This window comes from Haliaeetus leucocephalus, unplaced genomic scaffold (genome assembly GCF_000737465.1).
Source record: "Haliaeetus leucocephalus isolate CR32 unplaced genomic scaffold, Haliaeetus_leucocephalus-4.0 Scaffold848, whole genome shotgun sequence".
NCBI lineage: Eukaryota > Metazoa > Chordata > Aves > Accipitriformes > Accipitridae > Haliaeetus > Haliaeetus leucocephalus.
This window is the reverse complement of record NW_010973284.1, coordinates 16,218,350-16,243,989: the sequence shown is the minus strand read 5'-3', so window position 1 is coordinate 16,243,989 and position 25,640 is coordinate 16,218,350.

The window sequence follows — 25,640 nt, the reverse complement described above, 5'->3', positions numbered from 1 at the left end:
GTGCACTTAGAAGGGCTACAGTGAGTTTTAAACAGAGCAGAGGAGTGCCACCGCTGCCCCCTGACTGTAAAGCTCCATGGGGTAGGGATAGACTGTTGTGCATGCAAGGCAGCTCTCTTGGGGAATCTGATGTTTGCTTAAATTGATTTTTGAATGTTTCTTGGGAAAGAGAGTGTTTGACGGTATGAGACCAGCGGACTGCACTGAGGAAAAATTAAAAAATTAGGGACACTTTCTCCCTTCATTTTAAGGGGAAGCAAATTTATCTTCAAAAGCAGAATCAAGCTCTGAATACAGGGGTATGCCCCATGGGACTGCATATTCTCTGCTCCCTTTGGCTGTACTGAGATGTCCAAAATGTTAACGGGTTCATAGTTTAACATTGCTAATGCTAATGAGAACTGACAGGAGTGCAACATTTCTCTCATTGAAGGCCTCTTTTAATAGCCTTTTGCAAAGCTCTCTGAAGTCAGTGGAAATGTTCCAGCTGACCTCAGTGGGCACTGAATCAGGTAATACATCACATCTGTCCTAGTCACCTGTGGATATACATAAATAATATGCTGTAGAAGGTGCTAAAACTGTGCAGCACGGTTCATGAGTTTTGTAGAATCAGTAAAATCTTCCTTGTAAGTACCAGAATACAATGCAGTCCTTTTAAAAAACTAAAAATAAAATAAAAACCAAACCCACCACCACCCAAAAAAACCCACCAAACACAAACCTTCAAAACCCCCCAAAACCAAACACACCCAAACACACCCCCGCACACCCCAAAACCAAACCAACAACCAGAAAAAAAAAAACACAAAAAAACCCCCACCTGGAGGATTGAACTATTGAAGACAAATCCTGGAGGTCTGCTTTGAAGAAACACTCTTATTCTGTGAAAACTGGAGTCCAAAGGAATTCTGTGACATTAAAAGAAAACAGAATTTCCTGTTGTAATAAAGCATACTCAAGGAACCTGTGGACCACTGTGCTGGGAAAGAACAGGTATATTAGCAAATGGATTACAGTTGCTTTATTGACTTGCTCTCGTTAGTGTTCTGAAGCTGAAGTCATCTCTCTGGGCAATAAAACCTCTTGTCAGTACAGATAGGTAACTCCTGTTAATGTTAGAAAGTGGATGTTACTGCTTATTGGCATAGGATTTAGCTTTGTCTATTCCTGACTAGCTCTCAAGTATGAGCATTTTGTCAGTAAACTTAAAATCCTTAATAAGTCCGTGCTTCTCCAGAGGTGGTGCAAAGTGCCACAAAATCTAGTAGCAGTGTTTTCATGTGTTGGTTTAATAGAGTGTGTGTATGTACATGTATATATGCAAACATACAATTAATTTTAAAGTTTGGGTCAAGTACCAGGAAGACTCTTGTCCGTGTTGTCTATAGGTAGTTTAAGATTAATTTAAAGAATCATAAACTTTCTAAAATGGATACTGCTTTTAGTGCAGTGTGAAGTAAGGTGTTATTTTTTATTTTGTGGCCAAGAAAGGTAAAAAGGGACTGGTCTGGTGCTTTACTTCTTCAACATTTACTCTTTAAAACATGGTGCCTCATGCTTTGAATTTTTTTTTTTTTTTCAGTATCTTTAACATTATTTCAGACCTATGGTGCAGAGATCCCATTTCATAAGATGCCTGTGATTAGCAGCTCATGAAATCCTTGTTAGAATGATGTCATCAGTCATAATTAGAGATATCTAACTTTTGAACCTTTTGAGGTTATTCTGATGATTCTGGCAGGTAAGGAGGTTGAGCGGGCAGAGGAGTAGCAGCAGCCCTGTTCTTTCAACAGGAACTGAGCTCCTTTCCTGCTTATTAGCTTCTTGCTTCAGCCTCTTGTTTTCCTTCTGCATGCTGATGATCTTATAAGACCTTTCTCCCCAGTGCTAGAGATATCCACTGACAACTTAGTCTCTTTAAAACCTCTTTGCGTGCTTTTTCTGTGCTGAAGTCGAAAACCTCACTAAATTAATGGCAAGCTCATTTTCAGGAACAAGCACATTTTCCTTTCAAGCATCTGCTCAGGGAGGGTGAGAGTTCATATTTTCTTCAGCTGTTATGGTTGACTTTTGAGTCTTTTTACTTAAATGGCTTGATTTATTTCAGTTATCAGAAATTTACACATTCAGAGCTCTGGTAATATGTACAAATATTTACAGATGGCAACAATAATTTGGAGTAATGTCCTGATAAATAGTCCTCTTCACAGCAATTAGCAGGGTATCCAGAAAGAACTGAAGCTACCGAAGGGTTTGCTAGACACAAGCAAAAAGAGACAAGCTTATTCAGTGGAGATGGCTAATCTCCATTATGATTTTGAATTTGCTTTTTTCATCTTATTAGAATCTTATTAGTCTACACTACTGGAGAGAAGTGTCATCTAAACCAACTTTCTTTACTTCTGACAGAGCATTTTGCAGAGCAATTGCTTGTACCCTCTGGATTTGACCAGCTCAGGGTTTGAGGAGAATTTTACATTTCATGTCTCACCTGCTATTTCAGGAGCTTTCAATATGATAAAATGGACATTTGTATGTACCCGGTGAGGCTGTTTCTCTCCACAGCTAAACAAGTATGTGCTTCTACACATTGCATCTTCTCCACAAGAAAGAAACAGGATTACTTTAAAGAGACTGCCTCTGTTTCTGTCAGGAAAAATAATAGCATTGGCAAGGTTTCATAGTCTAAAGCAGATCCTCCTTCCTCACCTCTTGGAAGTCATCAGTTGTAGAAAACAGCACAGTCTCTGGATCAGTCCCTGTGGAGATCAGGTCATGGCGACACTGATGCTTTCATCAGATGAAAGACTCAGCTGCTGCGACTGGGGCAAACCTGCCCTTGTACTAGTTCTTGCCCTTGTGCCAGGACTGGTGTTCATGTACATGACTGGCAAACCAGACCAAAGGCACACACACAAATGAAAACTAAACTTTTGGGGCAGAAGGAAGGGGAGGGAAAAGTTAATTTTCAGCCAGATCGTGTCACTGATTTGTCTCATGGTTGCACCATCATTGCTACTGGTAAAGGAAAAGGGCAATGTAAAATCAGCTCTTCTGACAGCAGCCTGCACTTGGGTCAGTGTAAAACTACTGCCCCAACCCTAGTCTGGAGAGATCTCTCATTTTGCAGGAGAATCAGATGCACAGTTCTCCACAGCTTTTGGTTTGCCATGTTAAACATCTGGCTTAGTCAAAAATAGTGAATGAAAAGTTTTCCTGTCATGCGTTGTAACTATGAAGAGTATGTGGTATGGAATTCATGCAAGATATTGATATTCAGAACAGCCTCAGATCTCCTAAGGACCTAGTATACTCTGAGGCCATAGCTGTGTTCTGATCTGATTAGAATATGTCCACAAAAACCATGAAATGCCACAAATAAGGTGCCACAAATGCTACTTGATTACTGAGTGCAGCTTTTAAGGCCTTGTCCCTTCACCTCCCTGGAGATGAAATAATAAACAGATACTAACAAGAGCCTGATTGCTGCAACCTGAATAAGTCCTGAAAATATATCTCTTTCTGGAAGTTGCAATGAGCTTCCTAAACAGGCTTCCTAAAATCAGGTAGTTCAATTTGTCAGGAGGAGGAAAGTGCTTGGGATGTGAAGATGACTGGTTATTGAAGCCTACATACATTGTTATTTATCTGAAGGCTTCTAAGTCTATTGTAGCATGGTAGACCTAACTTCCATAGACATCCATAGAGGGTCATGTGTCAGTCTACTCCTTCTCCTTTCCAAATGCTCCTTTATTTGTTTCTTCCTTTGAGAAAGTCCATTTCAAGTTACTCTAATCCTTTTGACCTCCAATATGCATGGACCATCAGCTGTAATTGTCTCTTATCGGCACTGAAGTATTTGCAGAGAAGGCCATACCCTGCCCTCCCCTCATCTAGTTATAAAATAAACGTCCCAGTAACTGTGTAAACATTGAGAATTCATAAATGATTGCAGAGCAGCTCCAATCCATCACAACAGGATCTTGATAAAGCTGAAGCTGGTCAATGTGAACTGTGTTGTAGCAGAGTTTCTTAACCACCCTGTATTTGTAATGTGAATCAACTGTTCCCCTAGCGTGGATTTATGAAATAATTTTGTAATATGGTTGCCACTGTACACTCTGAAATAGAAGCCACGTTAGTACCTTGCTAGCATGAAATACAGTGAAACTCATTTCATCTGATGGACTGGCTTAGGCTCTTGTTGGAGTTCAATACTCTCTGACCAAGTTCTTTTAGATGTGCCATATGTGGAGGGTTTAATGTTTATTAAGAGTTTTACTTATTTTAAGTTATTTATGTTACCACTCATCCAAAAATCAACTGTAAAGCTAATCATGCATTTCTTGTGCATCCAGTATTCTCAATTGAAACCAGTATCTTCATGGGCAAAGAATAAGTAATTGAGTTTCCATTTTTTACAAAGAGAAGTGCTCTATAGAAATAAATTTAAAATGAAGTCAAGCTAAAAATGTTAATGGCTAGGGTGGTGCATTGTAGCCATGCCTAATATCAGAGAGCAAAATGGTGCTGTGTGGTAGGAGCTGGAGTTGATCTGTAAATGCTGCACACAGCTGCTACTGTTTGAGGAGTACAGTATGCCCAGGTACTGCTGACTGGTAAATCCCAGATGACAGCACGCAGACAGCCGCAGGATGCATGATGGTGCCTCATTGCCTTGCACCTCTGCAGCACTAGTGCCAAGCTCTCCTTTGATTTTGATACGTACAAGTCACTTTGAGACACTACATTAAGTAGCACGCCATGGGGACAAGGTGTTCTTCAATGTCTGAGCAGAGAACAGAAATCACAGCCTCTAAAAAGCTTTCAGAGATCAAAAAATAACCTCTAAAGCAAGCTTTGGTATGGGAATCAAAGATGCATCTAGTGATCAAACAAGAAGTGACCACGCTGTCCGCCATGTAGCACTTAATACTAAGTTGCTGAGAGTGATTTCATCTTTAAGATGTCTGTATAAAACTTTTTTCAAAGATCCCTGGTCACTTATCTCAGCAAATCCAGTCTTAACCAAGCTATGAAAAAGTATTACTTAACCTAAAGATATCAAAAAATTATTTGTGTAGTTAAACTGAAATGGTAGAAGATTAAGTTATGGCAAATAACCCTGTTAAATGAGGGTCAGGTTGCTCTCTCAATCAAATAACTTCGCCAAATATTTACTGAAATAGGACAGACTCTTATAAAAGTATAAGTACTTTGTTATTTAAATAAAAGAGACTTACAAACCTTATTTGGTATGATTCTTTGATAGTGTTTATGAGGTTTTTTTTAATAGCAGGATTTCCATTGTGATATTTCACTAGTAAAAAGAAGTTTTGTTTTTTGGTTTTTGTGGGTTTTTTTTCTGGCAAAGAAGATTTTTTCCCCATAAAACTTTGATAGAAAGCATACTACTTAGTAAATTATGAGATATATTATAAACACTCCATACATGAACTTTACCACTAAATAAATATTTAATTAGAAAGGATGTTGCTATTTGTGGGATTTGACTAGATATTTTGTTTCTGTACAGCAACTTGTAATCTGCAAGTTCTGAATCCCTGATAAGAAAGTACTTAGAAATGCAGGGGGAAGGGGGCATGTTCTGGAAGGGAAAGCTTGCAGTCTTTTGCCGAAACATGTTCTCTGTGCATGCTTGTATTTTGCAGAACAGAAAAGAGAATTTTTTTAAAAAGGTAGTATTAGAGAATATACATAAGATAATGCAACATGAATATTGAGAGCAAATGTGCACATTTTCAGCCTCCCTGATCTTGCAGAGGTGGGAGTGCCTGTATTTGTGGCTTGCTTAGTCCTGTTGTGTACAATTCACAACACTCCTTAAAAAAAGAAAAAAAAAGGCTAAAAAGAAGCTAGAAAATACAAATTACTCTCTCATAGTGTAGAAATCCTGCATAAGGAAATTTAAGCACTTATGAAGTGAAAAGTAAAGTGTAATTACAGCTTGGACATTGCTTAATATGTGGGAAAGAGCAGAATTATTTAAGTCTCAGTGCCTTAGATATTAGTACCTCTTATCCAGTGTAATTACAAATGGGATGGGAAAGTGGTAAATGTTACCGAGTATGAATGGATGGGGTTCTGAAAGCATCTCTCATGAACAGATTAGGCACTATTTGTTCACCAGAAGGTTAATCTGAATCTTCTTCTAAGTCATCCCCTGTTTAGTATATCTCAAGATCTAGCAACTGTAAGGCCATGGTCCATCTTAGCTGAATGGGGGGTTATGTATGATACAAAATTTAATGTGAAAAAGGTCGGGTTGTGTTGGAGAGAGGTTAAAACAGAGACTCGGCAATATTTTCAGACAGACTGTGTATGAAAAGCAATTTGGCCTGAAATCTTGAAGCCTGAAATGTCTGGCTGCAGATTTGAAAGTAGTACTCTGTCTGTGTAAGTTTTGCTGCTATTTTTAGGATTCTGATTGTGTAATCTGGAGTTGTGATGGTGAGTGTTTATGTGGCCCATTTCTTTGGCTCTGGTGGGAGTGGTTGTGGGAATAAGATTTACCAACACTAACAACTTCTACTTTCTAGTTTTCCTATTTTTGTCCAACCTAGCTTGAAGCATCTATAAGAAGTAGGTGCATATTGTACTGAGGCATTGATCGCAAGTATAGACATTCATTTCTTTCTTGATGGCCTACTCCGAATGGATTTTGACACAGGACTCCCTAGTAAGTCCTGGAACTATTGGAAGTGACTTAGTCCAAGAAAGGATCAAGCCTGGTGTTCTCCAGGCAAGGTCAGAAAACCAACCAGAAGCAAGCCACCAGAAGCTAGAACCATGAAATAAAACGGTGGCTGCTCACTTTATTTTACAAAGTCTCCATCCTGAAGCTCTGCCTGTCTGCACAACATAAGGAGTAATAGGATATAAAATTATTTTCAGTTGAAGACCAAAAAGATTGTTGATATGGCCATAGATGAAGTGGAGTATACTACGTTCCTAAAAAGACTTGCAGTCACCCAGTAGGAAAATGAAGCTAGCTAAGAGCTGGGCTGCCATCTAACTCTAAGCATAATCTCCTGTAATATTGTTTTAGAAGTCTGGAAGTATTCCAGATATGTGATCAGATTATTTGAGTCCAAATGATACCTAAGCAAGTGAGGCAATAAAGAGATTAACCATAAATGAAGCAACTTAAAACATGTCAAACAACTGAAAAAGGATCAGTAGAAATGGAAACAAACATAAGGGGTACATAGCAACAGTCAGTGTTGCTGGCTACAGTAAGCTTGTATTAACTGGAAATAGAACTAAGTAATGTGAGGGATTGGAGAATAAAAGATAAAGGCAGTTTCAGTATGTGCTGTTGTAAATCATGCCATTTATGGAGGAATACAGCAGAATGTGCAGTTTAAACAAGCAATGTAAAAAGAGGAAAATAGATAATTCTGTGAATGAAATGCAATCTACATTTAAAACTCTTCAGTGAAAGAAAATTCAAAGCATTAGCAGTTTGTGCTTAACACAGAAAATACTGCTGATGCAAGCAGATTGCACAGGATCTTTCCTGTGCAAGCATCTGCAGAACAATCAATCATTATTAAATGGCAATCTTTAACCAGTGACAGTGTTTATATGAAAGGCGATTCCAGTGCTAAAGCCGTGTGAAATATAATGGCAAAGTGAAACGTCTTTTTAGTAGGAGAAAAGAGAGACAAGCAATAGTAGCAAACTTCCAATACTTGAAAAATTAGGAAAAAAAACCCCTGAAAGTAGACAACAGGAAAGAAAATGAACAGCAAGATTGTGCAATTCTGTTAATGTGTTTCAAAGGCTTTGGAGTTTGCCAGTACTATGTACTATATGGCTCTACTTCAGCAGATTTTAAAGCATGAACGTGCCTTATACCTGTGAGTATTCTCAAAGAGTTGAGGTTGTGTGTGTGGAAATCCAGCTGGGCACTGATGTAATGCTTCAGGCTTTCTGCTCGCAGGTTTCCTAGCATGCTTGTGGGTGGATTTCTTGCTGTCTTATACTGTACTTGCACATATGCTACAGATGGTCCCCTTGTGGGCAACAGATTTGGGTCTCTCTTCTATCTGTGGGCCAGCTATTAACAAATCTTAGAGGCTTCTACCCTTTAGCAGATTTGGTAGGAAAGGTCAAAAGTGGGTTTGCGTGGGGGTAAACAAGTGATAGATGTACTAACAGTACAATCACTAAAACCTCCTTACTGTAGGAGACCAGACTAAAAAAAACCAAGGCCTACTAATTAATGCAAGGAGAAATGTATCAGTTGTTTAACCGAAGGGTGTGTTGGGTTGAGTGAAAGAACATGTTGGATGGAGGAATGAACGGCTGGGACTCATTTGATTGTAACACTCAAAGAGCCAGACAATAGCGTCAGAATTTCTGCAAAGCCGAGAAATTCTCAAGAGAGCATGCTCATCTGCTGACTTGAATGAAATAGTGGGAAGAATAGCACCAGCCAAATAACTTTAATCCAGATTTGCTCCAGCGAATACTATTTGATGAGGCAAATTCGAGAATATTCACTATAAATAAACTATTTGGACAGTGTCGATTCCTGTCTTCTATTAGTGCTCTGCACTGTGTTCCACTGGACACAAATGCAAATATTTGATGGGCACACAATACGTTTTGAGAAAAAATTGCAGAAACGTACCAAAGCAGCATGCTAAAACCTGTGTTCTCTATTTGGAATTGAAACAGCATGCACATTTATTTATTTTTTAAATTGATAGAAATCACAGATACCGGGGAAGTACGCAGATGGGAAAGCCTGAAACAAACAGGAAAAAGTAGAGCAACTCTAGGCATGCTGGTGCCCTACAATGGAGGAAATGCTTCTTGCATATCTACTTGTATGTGGAAATCCTTACTTTATAATCTAGGTAAAACTGCTTTGCTATCTTTTCAAAGGTGAGGATGGGTGGGAAAGTGAGCTGCTTTTAAACCACCTTGGCAATGTTGTTATGTTATCCAAAAGTCGAACTGTTGTTCAGCTATTTCTGATCTTAACTTCAGCACCAACACAGTCGCAGTTGTAGTACCAGCAAAAGAAAAATTTCCAGCAAAACATGACTTCAAAAGCATTGAGCAGAGCAGAAGAGATAATCTGCATGTAAAAAAATTACAGACAAGACAGTAGGACTGTGGTAGATCCATGTGCTCTATATATGCACAGGCTGGGATTTTGATGTGCCCTTTTCAATGGCTATGTGTTATCCATGAATTTGGATTAAATTAACTTGAAAGTATAGCTTGATACTCTTGCTTTTCTAGCAAGCCAATTAGAAAAAATTCCTGGCTCTCCCACACCCTAGTCCCTTCATCCCCCCTGCGCTGTCCTTATAGTTCACTATCCCTTTGATGGCACTCTTGAAATTGGTGCAGTTGTGTGCTGATCTGCCTCTCTGAAGTGATACACCAAAGTTTCTAAGGCAGTGGCAGGGTCCTTTGTTTCAATGGTTCACTTTGCAGCAATGTCAAAGAAGAAGCTGTGCCAGTGTGAGAGAAAGGGAGAGAAGGAGGGTGGGGGATGCTTCTCAGCAGGAGGGGTCCTTATCCTTCAGGCATTGCATCTCAAGTCTTTGAAGTCTGTAGATTACTATCACAATCTAGAAGGTAAATGTAGTGAAACCCATCATTGCTCATACCATTTTTTAAAATTTTTTTTTTAAGTGATTCTGCGAGTGATTTAAGGAAGCTCACTAAAAGCCTTGTGCTGTATTCTGGCCATAAGGCATTTCTCCCTAGGACATAGAGATTATCCTTCAGTTCCTACTTTATTTAAGTTTTAACCGGAAACTGAACTGCTGTTGGGGACCACAAATAGCTCAGTCAAGTCCATTCTGCAAAGAGTCTCACAGCAAAGAAATTAAGAGATTAGTCACGCCAGCTTATTGGGCCTCTGTTCCCAATAAAGAAAAGATATTCAAAAACTTACAAGCTCAGATTCTAGTTTTTAATATCTAAATTATTGTTGTTGTCATTATTTGGTTTAGATTTAGAAATGCCAAGTACTGAAAAAATATTAGACTGCTGTGGTTTTTTGCCTGCACAAACCCACCCACAATTCTCACTGTAATATAACATCACCTTCCATCAGGGCAACCATTGTCAGGAACAAAAAAATCAGTATGGCCAAGTATTTCCCACTGCCTACACCCAGTCAGGAGGTTGTTGGATAAATTTGATTTAGCCTGCACACAGATGGAAGCAGGATACTGAGGGAGTTTGGGTTTTTTCCTCCTTTTCATTGGTATCTCAAAGAAATAAATAGACCTGTTAAACTCAGAAAATCTGATTCCAGCTTCAGAAGCGCAAGAAAAGGTCTAGAGAAGTAAAAATCTCCCTCTTTCTCTGTGAGCAGATATAAATATTTCCATTTAGAATTTCAATTTTTTGAATGCTGATTATTATAAAAAATATATGATATTCAGTCAATGAAAGTATATATTTTGACTTTATAATCATGTTACCTAAAATCTCAAAGTGGATAGAATGTTGGACCCCTGACTTAGACATACCCAATTTTGACAGGTCAAAGAGGCTTTGAGTTTGGGGGTTTTTAGTTTGTTGCTTTGGGGATTTTTTTTGATCAGGACATTTTTCAAAAATAGCTCTTCCCTATGAGGAATTTTTGATAAATCGGGATTTTTTTCTCCTGAAATGAAAACTTCCTACTGAGACATTGGGCAAAACTTCTCACTTCTAGGTTTTGGACTGGGGACTTGAGCTATCCCTAATCTTATCAAATATCTATTTGATAGAACACATCCTCAAAGGAATGCTATAAAATGAAATTAAGGAAATTTAACTGAAGTAGTCCATTAAAAAAAATTCCTTGATTAAGGGATAAATTGCCAATGCTAAAGAAAATCAGCCTTGAGGTTTTGCAGCTATTCACTGGGAAATTTAATATGGTACAAACAGATTTGGGTTAAAAGCCAGACATATAACAGCTGTGTTGCTGGAAAATGGGGAGATCTTATTCTAAATATTTTAAGTCAAAATAAATGTTTAAAAAAATCTGCTATGCTTCAAAATGGTCTCATGTGAGCAATCGCATTATTTTCAGGGGAATGAGGACTATTTAACTGTTGCTAGATCTTGTCCTTAACTGGTGATGTATTTATATTCCTGATTCAGGGAAAAAAAACGGAGAAAATCCTGAATTCTAGAGAATGTAGTCAAAGTTACTTGGGTCCCTTACAAAACCAACTTTTTAAAATACAAAGAAAAATAGATCTGTCAAAAAAACTGAGAGGATTTGATTTCTAACTTTAGCATAACCAATAGGTCTAGCTATTTCTTAGAGGTCTTTTAAATAAATAAAACACGTGGGGAGTGGTGGGCAGAGGAGCTCGTATTTCACTTCCCACCACCTTAGTGCCAGGAAGAGCTCAGTCGGTAGGAGTCCCAGGGTGGTGGCTCCTGCGCCAAGTTAGAGGAAAGCAGCAGAGGAATGACTGCGAGCTACAGGGGTCAGTGTGCTACATTTTGCTTACAGCAAATGGGTAACTCCTTTAAGAAACAGGGGAATATGAGAATGGCAATTGTTAATCATCGACTCATTGTCAGTGCTCAGCAGAGATGCTGTATTTACCAGTAACCTGCTGGGTGACACAGAGTGGTGAAGCCCTCAGACCATGAAGAAATGATCATACCTTGATCCTGCTACAGACACTTCAATTATGAAGAGCTGTTTTGGGTTCTAGCTCTTAGAGAAAGTTATCTCTGCTTGGAGAGGCAGAAATGAAGAGGGCCACTAACGCATGATTACTAAATAAGAGTTTGTGAGAAGCAACACTGGTGGTAACTTGAGCACTTGCTTGGGTATGAGATGGGATGACATTCAAAGAGCAGTGGGATTCAGGAGGTCTGATCTCCTGGGAACAGCAGGTGTGTGGATTCTGCCACCAACACTGAAGGAACCCCCTTTGCAGGGATGTTTGTATGGGTTGGACACTTCTATTCTGCCTCCTGTAGTAGCTAAACTTACAAGAACTTCCTGTTCTTGCAACTTTGCTTGTAAAATTTGTTCAAAACTATCCAACTAGCCTCCCCCTTCCAGAGTTCCCAAAGGTGAAGATAAAACTGCCTTAAGTGGCCAGTATGAAACTTACATCTCTGTTACACTCAAGCTTTCACGCAGAAAGTGAACCACGGGGCCTTGGGTGGGGGAGAGGATGTGTGTTTCTACATCCTCTACACTGAGGAACGTAGCTGTTCATGTTTCGGTGCAGCAGTTCAGCCCAATTCCTTCAGGGGCCAGGGATCTGCAAATATTTGACGTATCTGAATTTAGCACGTTGAATCTTCTATGGAGTCTCTCCTTGCTTAATGTGCTCCATTTCCACAGTGGTCCTGGGTGTTGGGAGAAAGCAGGTATCTTGCCCAGGTCAGTGGGCCTGTCCTAATTTGGGACTCCAAGGCTGGACAGCCTGTCCTGCAGCAACATCTCCTGGCAATTGGAAACATTTGGGGTGCTTGGCACCAGAGCCTGGGAACGCGGCACCTACCTCTCTGCAGATCCAGCACTCCCAAAAGTAAACCCATTGTCCTTTCATTGCTTAAAGCAGCAACCTAATTAGAAATGAAGCAGCTTGGAAATATCTGGGGCAGGGAGAGGCTGGGATGGGAGTTAGGAGAAGAGAAGGAACAGCAGGTTGACTCTTCTGAGTCACGTTTGGTTGGAGTCCAGCTCTTGCACGTTCTGCTGCAGCCCAGTGACCCATAGGTGATTTGGCCACAGTGACTGCCTACTCATACGGGCAATATGGTGTGCTGACCTACTTTAAAATATTTGATTTCAGCAAAGTCCCACTCTGCAGACCCAGCAGTAGGCTTGCTTCAACGCCTGCCTTATTTTCCTTTCCCAAACTAACTCTTTAGTGGAATAATTACTGTGCAAACTCCAAAGCCCAGCAAGCTGCTCTGCATTCCAGTTTCACAGGAAGTAAAATCTGAGCTTGCCAAGTCTGCTTGCTCATCTGCAGCCAGTCAGCATCCCAAATTCCTGCGCCTGTTAACAGAGGGTTACGTAACAGGCACACGCCAGGTCTGTGACTTTTTTTTAAATATGGAAAACCAGAAATGAATGAGTGTGATGTGGCAGGAAGCAGCTTGTATGAAAGGCACAAATGGAGATTGAAAGATGACAGTAATATGTTTTCAATACTAAGTTAAAGCAATGAAATACTCGCTTGAGCAGCAACTCTCGGGTCCCTGTGGCTGGCTTTAAAAGGTATAAATTAAGTAAACCTCAAAAATGGCATGGTCGATTTATTTGACAGCATGAGCTTAAATTACCCTAACAGCTGGTTTAAAAACTGTTCTCTTAAGAGAGAGACAGAAGTACCGAGGCAGCTGTCTTTCTTTTTGGAAACATGATGACGAAAGCAACAGGGTTACAATAGTAACCTCCTCCTGGAAGGAGACAAAGCAGTTAAGGTCTGAACCACTATGTCAGGGCCCTGGGTGCACCACCAGCCCAACCAGCCTCCCCTGGGGCTGTGCTTCAGCTCAAGCTTTGTAAGTGTGCCCGTCTCCAGCCCTAGCCCTGCCTCCTGGATGGGTCTGGGGTCTGTGTTGTGGCCTTGTCTCCAGCTCCGTCTCCTTTTGCTACTGACTGGACCCTCTGACAAGACCCTGGACCCAGTTTATATCTCTTTTGCTTTATCAGGGGCTGCCGATCTGCCAGTGCCCAGCTCTGCCTGTCCTGTTCACGTGCTGTGAGGTTGCACCTTGTCAGTGAGGAGGCTGTCTGTACCATGGTCACCTCGGCTCCTGGCTCACATCCCTTCATGGAGCAGCCCTGCTCCTGCTGCTCCCTGGCATGCTACTCTTTACTGGCCTTCAGCAAGCATTTCCTTGCTGCTGAATCACAGCCGATGCTCATAGTGGGAGGTACTGGACAGCTGGCCCACAGCAATACATACCAACTCTGCAGCAGTGTGTCTGCTAAACTCTCCTGCGCTTCATTAAACTACTACAAAAGCTGATGGAAATCAACTTCATCCTGAGCAGGATTGTGCTATTCATGCATCTCGAGGGGTAACAAAACTTCTCAAGGTGTCTGGCGGCGCATGTACTCAAACTAAGCTGATTGCCAGCATGTTTCCTGACCTCTCTTTCCAGGTCATATCTTTTCCCCATGTACTGGGGACATTGATTGCTTCTTGGGATGAGCTCAGACTTTTGTTTAACAAATTTCCTATTGTTGTGGGGACCAGAGCAGGGGTGTCGCTCAGTTTCTTCAGTGTTCTTCCTACAGTGTGTTACCAGGCTTTGGGGCTCTCACTGCAAGTCTGAACCTTGCTGATGTTTATTGAGAAGTATTTTATAGCCTGTGGTGATATTCGGAGCTCTTCAGGGCTCAATAGCTATAATGCAGATATCTTAGACTTGAGCAAACAGAACTCTTAAGCAAGATGCCTGTCTTGGCTTCCCCCCAAAAGAGGAGATGATACAAGGAGGAAACTTCTTTTTTTGCTCTATACCAGCTGTGAAATTTGGGGGATGCCTGATCTCTGATAGGGAGTCTTGGGACAGTTGTGATGTCCTCTGCTAGGATGCAAAAAGACAGTTCCTGCCTACTTTTTCTGGCATGAACAACATTAAAAAAAAAAAAAAAAGCCTGGCACACAAGCAGGACAGACTAGGATCCTGCCTCCACCCCTGCTGCAGTGGAGGGTCAGGTCAGTGGCGTGGGCGCTAAGGGGCGGGCTGTGCTGTGCTAAAACCTGGTGCTGTGTGCATGTTGCCTTCCCTCCTTCCCTAATACTGGCTGGCCCTAAGCGGCTCTGCCCCAGAAGGCAAGACCTCCCCTGGCAAAGCCCACCTGAGCCTTGGTAACTCCATGCTTACCTGCCAAGGTTGTGCTCATGTATTATAGATGGGCTAACCCTACCTGAACCAGGACCTGCAGCTCCAGCAGCACAGCCATGGCTGGGCTTCACCTGGTTGGAAATGACCAAATACTATCTAAAAGCAAGCCTGTGTTTTGAAAGGAATGTATAGTAAAATCTTGCTAAAAATCAGTGAATTTTGAACTGAGGTGGGAGATGGTCATTTCTGAAGATTAACTAGAGATAGGAGGGGGGAGGGGAACAGTATGCGTGTCCTGTAGCATTAGAATCAAAATCCAAAAAAGACAGAGGGGAATTGGGCCATAATTAATTTACCAGGATGCTATAGCTCTCATTTCACTGTGCTACAGTAATAACTAAATGAAAATCCAGATTGTGTCTGAGCACATGAAGAAATAAACAGTTCCTGCGTATTTCAGAGAAGAATGAATTTCGCCTTGCTGTGGTTCCTCAGTTTACTCGGAGATGGTCGTTATCAGGATAGTACATTCTTTAAAGATGAACTAAACTTGTTTTGTTTTGAAATGACATGCTTCTATCATTATCAACAACCGAAGCAAGACACTTTGTAAACTTTTCTTGTATTACAGTTTTATAATGACAAAAACAGGCTAAAATATATGTATGAAATTTAGAAGGTCATGAGGTACTGCCCATATCTTTTGGGGGTATATTCTCTGGTTCCTCTGAAAGGATTGTTAACCCAATGCTGGAGAATTCTGGTGCCTCAAGCAGTGTCCCATCTGAAAGATCACTTAAAAACTATGGCTCTCTAGGGATGAGAAGGAGTATCTTACAGGCTTCTAACACTGTTTATTATTATGAAAGCTAATGGAAAAATCAGATTTGGAAAAGATATTATGCAGATTCTGTGCTACTAGAAATCCAGCAATTTTATAAAGAATTTTAATCCTTTCTGCTACAGATCTCCTGTCCCTTACCTTGTGCTTCACTGTGGGCTCTCTTTGTACAGAGGCAGTCGAATTTGTGTGAAAATCCAAGCAGGGCTTTGGTCCTTTGTGCTGGCCTGACCAGGCAGGTACAGCATATGCTTGCACAGGCTGTTGATCATTTTTAGATCTGATTTTAAAATAATGTGTAGAGTATTTAATAGAAGGAATTTTATAAACAAAATAAAATTTATAAAAGATAAATTTGATATTATACTTTTTTTGTTGTTGAGATTTATTTTTTTTTTAAAAACTATGAATGAAAACATTTCCTGGTACACTTAAATGTTCCATATTGCATTTGTTTCTACCTGGGCCATATTCCTATTGTTCAGATTGCTTGCACTTACTTATGCACATTCATCCCTATGATGGATAATCGTCTTTTGTGCAGCTAAAGTTTCTGGGAAACCAGTCTGTTTCAGCAAACTCAACTGGGTAGGAAAGGAAGAATCTGCACATGTCACTGTAACTCTCACATGTGAAGGCAGTAAATTCATTTAACCTTTTAAGAGAAAGGCTTAAGCTTTCTTCCATAGATTCCTCTTAAATGGATCATTTAACTTGCTGCTTCACTGTATGCTTTAGAAACTAGGAAGGACTAGAAAATGCTTTGCTTTTTTTTTTTTTTTTTTTTAATTGTGGCAAGACTTGAGCATCTTGTGACCCTTTTACCTCTTCCTCCCAAATGACATGTGCATCTGCAGCTTTTTGGAAAAGAAAACTCTAAGAAAGAGGTATTTTCAGTGTAACTTGATTAGCAAGTCAGTGGCTGTGTGTCTGGAGAACCAGTGAAGGATTTGTGTGCCGGTTTGTCTTTGTAGCCAATAGCCTTTTTGCAGAAATATGCTCATTTATTCACAGACTGCTTATGTACCTCTGGCATAGACTTTTTTTTTTTTAAACCAGCAGATCTTGCAGTCGATTTCACAACCTCCCTTATCTCCTAGATGTGTTGCTTGCCAACTGTAATTAACAGACTGAGTTTTATAGGCAATGCATGAGCATGTTCTCTAGGTATGTCCTAATTCTGGCAAAAGTTGCATTACCCAGGCCTTACTATGAACTATATTTCTGTATGAAATCCTAGCATGCATGTGTATATTAAGCAGGCTGTTGAGATGGCTGTTGGAAACTTATCTTTAAAGCTTTATTGCAAGACGGAATATTTTGAAACTTGGCATACTGCTTTTGGAGTGGGTGCAGTTCATTTAGTTAAATCTGGGTCTGTCTCCTGCTCTCTTTTTACAGTCCAGGTTCCCTAGGGTAGAGGGAAGTACCTAATTGCAAATCCGTCTTGCCAAGTACTTGGCAACTGGAGCTTCCCCCCACAATGGAGTTTGTCTCTGAAGCAGATAATGTCCATTTGGAATAACCTGATGCTTTCGGCTAGAAAAGGGCAAAGAGTTTTGAAGAATAGTTTAGATATTAAACTCAAGTATTTGTAACACACTTACTCATTTCTAGACACTGTGGATATGATGATACTTTTTTAACATGTCATTAGTTGAGAAGAGTGTCTTTGTAACAACCTTAACTCTTTTTTCACCTTCTCTTGCACTTTCGTCCTTGCCCACTATTGGTTTAATGTGGCATTTTAGGATATTTGGGCCAACAATCAGGTTATGAAAACATTTTGTACCTTTGTAGAACACAGATAAATATATATATTTCATTTTCAAGAAATTTATGTGCTTTATTTGAATCAACTAGATTGCTAGAGTTTGAGAAGTACTTTTATGGCTTTGTGTACATTACAGAAATCTGGCATCTGCGTCAGTGTTTGCCGTATGTGCATACCAAGGAGCACATATCAGTAGAGCAGAGGTACCAGCAGAATTAAGGGCTGCAGTTTCTGCTAGTCAGTCCTGTGAATCTGCAATACTGCAGAGTCAGCACAGGCCCCACTCAAGCAGAAACCTAAACATCTGTTTAACTTTAGGCATGTGCTTAAGCTTCTTTGACGTTAGCTGCTAAGGGGGTGGTTTTGGTTTTAATCACTATTCTGAGTGCTATACTTTTACAAGGTTATGCTTAGGAAGCACTTTTCAAGCAGGATGGAGTTTGATCCCTAGCTTCAGCCTGCCTTTGCATAGTGGTGCAAGACATAGGCATGCAGTCCCAAAATTTCTCTCTTTTTCTTTCTTTCTTTCTTTTCTTTTCTTTCCATAGGTTTGCAGAGGGGGGAACCTTGTGTGTCCTAGCCTAAAAGAGAGCTGTAGCTTGTTCCTGCAAATCTCCAGTCTGGGGACTGCAGGGCTGCTGGGTGCACGCCTGCCCCAGCATACAAATAGCCTACAAAATGTTCTCATTTCACTTTGAGATGGCATGGTGTGTTCAGTAATGCTTCAGTGCGTAGGCTGACCAGTATTTGTTGCAATTATCTGAGGGACTCTGGCTGTGAAAACTTGCAGTGGCCTTGCTCCTTTTACTCCTCCAAGCTATGAAAAAAAATTGCTCTTCTTTTTGGATTGAATTTCATTCCCATTTCATTTTGTTGCTGCTCCTCCTGTGTGTTTCTCTCATCTATTTTTTTTTTCCTGCTTTTTGCCTCTCCAGACTCTTTCTGTACTCCTGCTGATTATTAGCTGGAATAGTCTGTGTATATATATTCTATATATTATTCTATAATAAAGTTCTGAATTAAAATCACAGTTGTCCTAGCTCTTACGATAGCATGGTCAAAGAGAACCTTTTGAGAAGAACTGTGGCTGAAAATGCTTGGAGGAAATTACATTCTTGCCCTGACACTGATGTGATATCTGAAAAGCTACTGGCAAAATAGCACTGGTCTGTTGAAGCCTTTCAGCTGAGCTCTATTCTCCCAGGGAGTGCAAACTGTTGCTTTGTTCCAGCCAAATGAAGGAACTCAGCTTGGAGGCCTCTTCTGACTCCTTGGTCACCAGCAAGTTTGGAAGAGTTGTTGAAGATCCCTCCTGTGCTTAGGTCTGGTATACTTAATTATGCGTTATATATTTGATAAACACATTTTGGGGAAGGAGAATGTAGAAGTCAAAGGAAGGGGGTGGGAGGGAAACACCTTTTGCTTATTGCTGCTAGAAAAACTTAATTCTGAACTGATGGCAATAAGGCTTAACAAGAAACGGTATGTTTCTGCTAACAGAGCAACAGGAAGATCTCCCTCCAAGTGGGGGGAATGTTAATGACTTGTTACAGTTTGTTTGATGGGAATTTGAATTTATTGTGGTATCTGGTAGCATCCATCTTTCAGTTCTTCATCTGTTTTGATAAGGAAAAAATCCTGTGCTGCTGTATCCAACTCTGTTCCTCCTGATAAATAAGCTGCATATCTTTAAAAGCCATCTATTACCCTCTGTTTGTCAGTTTTATAAACTGGAAAAGATTAGTGGGAAGAGAAAAGGAGGGTTGCTGCTTGTGTTGTATGCAGGGCCCAAGGGTGTCAGGGAGGCGGCAGGCTGCTGCCTCTGAGCAGGGGGCTGGGGGGGGGAAGCCCCACCAGGGCACTTCCCTGCTGCTGCCTCCACACCTGCAGCTCCTGCCCCGAAACCCTGCGCGGCCCCAGGTGTGAGGAAACACCCATGCATGGCCCTGTGACGTTCTCTGGGCCTGGGCAGCTGCTGGAGCTGACTGTTTGGACCAATGCGAGCTGCTGAGCAATAATTTCTTCTGCTGGGCCGTAAGTGGTGCCCTGGAAGAGCTGCCCTCCTGGTAACCACCACCTCGAGAGCCTGCGGCCGGCAGAGCTCCTCTTCTGCATCTACAGCTCTCTTGCTCAGGCATATGGGACACTTTTAAAACTCTGCCAGTTGCAATGCTTTTGGGACCACGAGTTGCCCCTGCCCCAGACACTGAAACTAGCAGAGTTAGTTTAGCACTACATCCCCACTTTCCTCCATCCCTTCCTTAGCAGACTTCCAGAAAGTGACGGGCGTGGAGATGCCTGCCATCCAGGCACACAAAGCTCAGAGAATGAGCACAGCCATCTAGAGCCGACTTACCCCTGCCTCAGCACCTAACAGCACTTTTTGAAACACACATGCACACACAAATGAGGCCATGAAGCCATCTCAGGGCACTGCTGATCAGAGTTGTCCTGGTCTCTCAGAGGTGAGCACCCCTTTCCCCACCATCTGTAATGATTGCAGGTGTGTTTCTTGTGCTACCTGAATTTTTCTTTTGACCTCTTATTTAATGTAGTCCTAGTTTTTGCAGAAGCCTTTCTCGTTATTTCCAGTAAAATCAGGAGAAGGAATTACTTTCCAAACTCCAGTTTGTTGCACTGGAAGATACAAAATAGACCTGCTGGGATTAACCTAAACAACATGCACTTGGCTGAATCACAGCACTGAATTTCTCCCCTGGATATTCTGAGACTTCTTTGAACGTTGCAAATTAGCATTTCACTTAGGCTGATACTAGCAATAGGGGATGAGTGACATTAAAATATTAAAGTTGTGTAGTAAATCTAATTTTCAGGTTTGCATGCCAAAGCTTAACATGTACTGAGGTGCTTAAAACTGACATAGAGACGTTGTAGCTACAATTTAGATGTGTGGTATGTCTCAGCATTTCATGGCCCTGATATACAAATGTTACAGGGTTAAAACCAGTGAGTTGTAAGCACGATGGTATGGCTACCTCTTTTTAATAATTAGTATGTAATAGAACAAAACAATACCATCTCACAAACTCTGATTATGGTCAGTCAGCACTTGAAAAATAATTGGTTTGGTAATTTTAATTTTTTACCTCAAATTTTACTGGGAGGCTGCAGGCAGAGTGAAGCACGTCCAGGTTATACTCTCAACTCCAAGGATCAGTATGCAGTCCTAAAGGTGGTACGAGAGCAGGAGCTGTGTGGTTCAGCAGCAATCAGCTGAAGTGGCACAATAATATCCTACCAAATTTGTTAGGATCCAAAATGGCTAGAAACTGTAGGTTTTATTAATCAGTTTTATGTGCTCTATGAAAATCGTAGGTGATGAATCTTCATGGGAATGTTTCAAGGAAAACCCCTAGATTAAGTCTCATTTTATAAGTTCTGAAAGAAGGCCAGGGAATGCAGTTCTGGAGCACTGTTGGTCCAGGATATTTGCATCCATGTCCAAAATAATTTACCAGGGGTTATGCAGTCCTCATTTTGCTGGCTGCTATGACATTTACCATATCTAAGGCATAATGCATCAAATTTACTGAATCATTGATTTTTAGCAAGTGAAAAGCATAGCAATCGGGAGGTAACTCAAACCACTCTCCCCTCCCAGAATGGGCTGCTTGTAAGTGAATATTCCAGAATACTGTGAATTTTACAAAGAAAACTGGGGTAAATACCTATAAATTCCAACTACATACTGTTTTTTCATGAAGCAACTATAATGAATGTGACTCAAGTTACAGAGCTAGTTGCAAGCAAATCCGCAGTGGAAAACGTATGCCAGATTGCACACGTGAAGGATCCCAGCAGGCAATAATTGCTTGGCTGCAAGCTGGGTGCAGGACAATACTGTGCTGCTGTGAATTCTCCATGGTAAACCACCCTAGTTCCATCCATTAAAACAAAAAGTACTAAAGGAACAAAAAGATCCCTGATCTGAGTCTTGTACCCCCCTGCAGTAAGTCAGCTATCATAGTCCCCTCACTTCTGAGGTGTGGAAGGAGCCCCATGAGTAGCTGAGGCAGCCCGTGGGAGTGGGCTGGCAATCGGAAGGCAGAATAACTCTTGGGGAAGCTTTGAAAGCAACTTTGAAACAAATTTTATAGCTGAATATGAATCTGGTTAAGGAAAAAGATGTTGATTTGTTTACAGAATCAAGAAAAAGGCTGGCTGTAGCATTTTGTGTCCTCCGAGTTCAGTTTACTGTCTCACTTCAGCACTTTCCTCCAGTGAAAGACAGACAGGTGCATAGACATGTAGTAGAAATTTCAGCAGAAGTTAAACTTCCTCTTTCAGTTGAAATTGGTATTCCCAGATCAGATAAAACAGGACTACAGACAAGAAAAATGAAATGCTATAGAGAACTCTAGAATTTCTTACTACGCTGCCAAGTCCAAGCGAGGGTTTTGATAAAGAAACTGAGATCATTGGAACAAGCAAATGGATAGTAGAGCAGAAGCAGGACTCTAGAGAGGACTCCTAGAACACTTGGAAATGGAAATAATTGGTGGTTTGCACATAATGCCCAGTAACATTCAAAGCAGCAAAAGAATCATTAAAGATGTACCTTGTAGCAACACAGAGTGCAGGAATCTGATCCTCTGGCAGGATTTTTGGGGAGAGGTGATGAGAGGAACCAGGAATGGAAAGTACAAGAGATTTTATCAATGAGCTGCCTCCTGCTAGACATGACCTGTGGCATTCATTAAACCAAATTATATAACCTTTCCTCATAAAAAGTTAATTTTCTTCAAATATTCCAATTGTTAGGCTACATCCCTACTTATTCACATTAAGACGTAAGACTAATTGTGCATTATTTGTTACAAAGAGTTTGTTTATGCCATATAAAAGAAATGGATCAAATGGATGCCTTAGGTAAAACACTTCTTAGCGCTAGTATTTTCGAAACAAAGGTATAATTAGGGTTTAGATTAAAATCTGACTCTTCTGAAAACGATGGAAGAACTTTATGCGAGAAAGCAAATAACATGTAACAAAACCACCCTCTTCCCTGCCATATCCCCCCAGGAGGATTTAAGTCTTTCCAGAAATTGAATAAATGATACTCTGGGGATACTCAGGAATGCTTATAGTGGTTATTTTTTAACATGATACAATAAAGCATTGTATAGGGATAATATTCTTGCAGAGTCAAAGGCAATGAAAATAAAAAGGGCTGAGTCACGGAGAGGCAGAATTAAGTACACAACAGGCACATTTAAAATCCTTTGGTTATCTGAGTTATGCTGTACCTTCCTGATGCAAAATACCCAATTTACTGGACCCTCACCTCAGTGGTACCAGAAATTTTTTGTTACCAGAGTAACAAAACTCTATATGTTGGCCTTTGTAAGCATATGATCAAAGGGAGTATCCAATTTCCACCCACTGTGTGCAGGCTGCCAATTTAAATATTTACTACCCCTTGAACTGGCCAGCCAGGAACGCAGCAGCAGCAAGGAGTATGAACCACACATGTACTGCCACTGACCTAGTACATGTTCTGTTTTCTGGAAAAGATCCAAGAGGAATTTGAAGTGAACGTGCTGTGGCTACATTAGCAGAAAAATTCACTATGTGCTTTAAAAAAAACAAACATACAACCCCTGCCCCCCCCCCAAAGAAAACCATTTACAACTATGCTGCAGTAAAGACATTGCTTGAGGAATGTCTCAGAGAATTGTCCTTGCTATAAGCCTACCAATTGAAAGACATTGTTTAATTACAGAATAGGAATTCATGAAGCCATTAAGTGTTAATTTCCTTTAAAATGCTGCTGTTCTATTAAGTGCCTTCAATGGTTAGTCGTTTTCTCCCCAGAGCCGCAGTGTCTTTGAAATGCGGTGATAAACTGAACAAAGGAGGGAAAACCATTTTGGTTTTTTTTTACTTCTGTTGTGTTGTGCACTCTGCCTTCAGGAGGTAGGAAAATTTCAGGTGTGCCTTGCTAAATGCAAACACTTTCTTTTACATATGTCATCTAGTTCAGAAGAACATACCTCTTCATCACCAACAAATATTTGAAGCAAGCTTTAAAGATTTTCTTCTTTTTCTTTGCATTTTGCTGACTAGTAGAATGTAATGGTCAGAAAGATGCTAGGAAAATAAATCATCTTTGTAAAGGAAATGTTTTTTGCTTGGCAGTCATATCCAAAATAAGATGTTTCACTGTAGCCAGCACAGATTACAAAGCCCCACCATGAGTTTGATGTGTATTTTATTCCTGCAAAACCACAACGCACTGATTGCTAGATTACTCGTGTCAGAGGCACCCTGGAATGAAAATCTCCTTCATGTTCTACCTTAAGGCCCAACATAGCTCCCAACCATAGGAACTTGGCTGGATGTCGGGCAGTTATGGAAACACTTTAGAATCCCATCACACCTGGTGTCCTCAAGAGGCCACTCAAAGATTCAGGAGAGCCTTTTGCACCTGCACAGGAAGCCTTGGCTGCATATTGGTTCCACATTGCTTTTACTTTCTGGAGAGCAGAGAATATATAAACTCTAGATACGGCAAATACATAAAATAAGGAGGATACTGAATATTCTCAGACAGAATATTGATGTCCTGTTTATTTTCTTATCCACATAGTATTTTGCTTTGAAAACACTCAGTGAGTCCAATCTCAAAAGTAATAGGACTATAAACTCAACAGAATTTAGAATTTGATTTATCCCTTATTATCAGTATTATCCAGAAAAAGTTTGTTGCTCTTTTGCAGGTGTTTCCTCAGGCACTCTTAATAAGATGCCCTCCTGTTTCCTAATTATAATTTACAACTAGGGAAAATATCATAAACTTAACACATGCCACAAGTTCCTCACCTGACCTTAGTACTGAGAATAAGCTAGTCTTCCCTATGCTAGATACACAGATGTATTTAGATTTGCTCCCAGCATGCTGTTCTCAGGATTCTAGATATCAGTTGCTCTTCATCTTTCAAGTCCATGCTGCTTTTTGCTGCTGTTTTTTGTTTCTTTCGGATTTATTAATATCCTTGTCATAGCATGATGTCCAGAACTTAACAGTAATCCAGCTGCAGCCTCACAACTGCTGAACATGTGTTGCAGCAACATCATTTCTGTGCGGAGTTTCTTCTAATTGCAGCTCTCATGGTAGGAGATTCACATTCAGTTTATAAACATCTCAAATCATGTAATTAAGCTTTAATCTTGATACTTGGCTCTTACCTGTGGCTTTGGGATATTCTTAGAACCACAGGAGACAGAAGCAGAAAACTCAGTGGCCACCACTGCTCATATCTAGTGGTTTCTTGCCATTTTCCTTAATTTTATGTTTGTTTTGTTTTTTTATAGAGAGCCCACTGCATTTAACATTGGCTTTCATTCTTTTGTAGAGTGCTACAAAAAGTACTTCATAAGCATATGCTTGTTCACACTTTTTTTTTCACTTTATCCTTCCTCCCGAAAAAACCCTCTCCAGGTTTTAAATAAATAGCTATCTGGAAGAAGGAATTACAACGTGTTCTTCTAGCTTGTTATGGAATATAGTGAGCTTAGAATTGTTCCTTACAGAATTTTATTTACCCTTAAATGTTTTGGTAAAAACACCATTAGCAATGGTTTTCCCTTTTTGGCCATTAAACTTATGCAGTGGTTAATTGTTGTAGTGCCTGCTGCAAGGAGCTGCTCAATGCTGTGGTTAGCAGGAAAGCTTAAAAAGCTGAAGTTGTTTAGAAAGTTCACAATAGATAGTTGACATATTTTTGCTTGTTGTCAAGCTAGTGCTCTCATAAGACCATAGACAGCATGAGTGAACGTAGGAGGAAACAATACATCTGCAGACACTGGCAGACAGCATTGCTTGCCAAATTTGGCCACAGTTCCTTTAGATAAATAATTTCTCAGTGACGTGCTGTGTTGAAATTATATAAACAGCAAAAATTACTAAGACCTGGGCCCCAGGGTCTTGTGGGTTTCAAGATTTTCTGCAATCAATATTCTGACATCTGCAAATATTTTTCTCTAACAGCTGATGCCAGGAACAGAGCAACATTACCATCACTTTCTATGTATTCAAGATTTTGAATATATTGAAATAATGTATCTTCAGCCCCAGCTGCGGTCAGGACCTTTGCACTATCATAACCACCAGCTCATATGAGAAGGCTTATGCAAAAGTTATCAAAGCAGCAATCTTTTCTCAGAATGGCT